The sequence below is a fragment of the Paramormyrops kingsleyae genome, chromosome 11, assembly GCF_048594095.1.
Source record: "Paramormyrops kingsleyae isolate MSU_618 chromosome 11, PKINGS_0.4, whole genome shotgun sequence".
In the NCBI taxonomy this organism is placed as follows: domain Eukaryota; kingdom Metazoa; phylum Chordata; class Actinopteri; order Osteoglossiformes; family Mormyridae; genus Paramormyrops; species Paramormyrops kingsleyae.
In genome coordinates this window covers 20,096,019-20,098,159 of record NC_132807.1, presented here as the reverse complement: position 1 = coordinate 20,098,159, position 2,141 = coordinate 20,096,019, and positions in this window count along the sequence as shown.

The window sequence follows — 2,141 nt, the reverse complement described above, 5'->3', positions numbered from 1 at the left end:
CTCTGTGCCCAGAGGGAGTTAGTAGGTGGCTATTTTTAGGAGTCCTAAGTTCTTCTTCGCTGTAGCAGACAGACCTACTCACAGAAGAAGTGAACCAAACTGACACTTTAAAGGTCCAGAAAACCTTTATCATCTTCACCCAAAAACAACTAGGTACCACCTTGATTGTGACTTCAAATGTTTTTTCTTTGTTGATCTGTACTAGTAAAAATAGTACAGATTTGTTTTCCAGTATCTTACTTTGTTTCATAATGCATGGATATAGGAGATCTGCTCCCAACAAGAAGCCAATCAGGCCAGAGATGCCTGGTCATGATTGGTCAGTCTCTGTCATCATCTAGTGTAGGACAGACCTTTTACATTTATAATATTGTGGAATAATAATATAGACAAATTTCCAGATTGAAAAAAATCTGATCTGTGAATTCACATTGAAAACATGTATTGGAAACATCTGTAGAAAATTCTGTCTGCCTATGACATCATGTAGCATGGTAACAAGCAAAAATAGATGCTTATTGGCTATCTGCCTCTATCAGACAGGAAATCTGACAAGTCACTGCATAAAAGACTAAATTCTTTCAGCATTTATAGCATGGATTCCTTTATTTGCCCAGTTTACCCTTATTGTCCTACAGAAGGTAACATCCTAATATTTATAGCCTCGTTTATCCATTTTCTCCCATCCTAGCCTGTTCAGTTTGTGTGAACGAAAGTAGCTATTTGATGTTGTATGGTAACCTGACGCAACGTGAATGCGGCAAAATGGAAGCATTTTTACAGGGAGCCGTGTATGAATTTCCTTTTTGGGAGCAGCTTATTTTTCTTGTTTTTGCTTCCGACGGGTCCAGGGAGTGACATCTCCGTGTGTTTGCGGAATGTAGGACCCTTCATTAAGCGCTCATTCAAAATTCAGGCTTTCAGTGGAGCCCTCTAGCTGTCATCGCTGCGTCGCTTGCGTGGGAGCGCCATGGCATCGCTGTGCTTTGGCCGGATCCCGTGTTCTGCGGCGTGAGTGACAATTAAAGATGAGCCATCGTTACGGGACCTCATTTGTCCTGTGACAGTGAATTCAAAGGGCTGCCGCTTATTAATGCTCGGATGCCTTTCTCTTTCTCCTGTGGGGGGACAGGGGAGGGGGAATTTTTTGTTCCAAGTTGATTATTTGGGCCCAGCTGTTGTCGTGTGCTTTTTCCAAAACACATGCTGTTCTCCTAAATCAAAGAAGTACACACTGCACAGCCTGGTCAGTGGGGTTAGGGGGGGCTAGAGCCAGTTTTGGAGATGGCTGCCCCCCCCCAGCCAAAGGCAGCCTCCAGGCACCTAAATCATACCAATTACCTGCCACTTCTGCAGATTTTTAGTCAGCACACGGCAGTGGAGGACCTTAGCCTAAAATTTTATGCTCCCAGAGTGCTAGATGTATAAACCTCCAAAAATGTCACATTATGGGCAAAATAGCAGTAATAAAATCATCTTCAACATCCTCACCACCATCGTCCTAGTCTTGGGCAGTCAACACGTCAGTGTCTGCCGACTGATCTGGCTCTATGTACCATGTATCATTAGGCAGCTGCAAAGCCTCCCAGGATTCCTCATTAGACTCAAACATCCTGCCCAGTTACTGAGGCCTAAACGCGATGGTGGGGTTGGGGGGGGGGGGGGCGAAGGGGGGGACAGTCACACTGCTAATTGAGGTGCTCCAGCTGGGAAGAACTACCCAAGGACATCTGGGGTGTCTTCGCCAGCTCTGCAACGCCCGGCCACCACATGTATCACCCCCGTCTCCATTCCAGGACCTTCTCTCTCTGCAGTGAGCAGATCGCTGCACTGTGTTGAGGTAAAACCCTCTCCCTTCTCCTGCCTGGCAGCTGCGAATGTGAGGGTCCTTCTGCCATCCTCCTTGCCCACTGTAGAATAGACGTTGGTCCTTCAGGTGTTCTACAGACGCCTTGGCTGGGTGAGCTGGAACTGCTGCATCGTTGTTTATGGGAGAGGTTTTTTGTTGGGGGGGGGGAGGGGGATTCTGTACCCATTAAGGAGAAGCACAGGAGGAGTGGTCAAGGGGTGAAGGAGCGGAAGAAAAGCTGGGGTGGGGGGGTAAAGGGAAGCCCCCCCAGTGTGGGAGGGGCCCAAAGCAG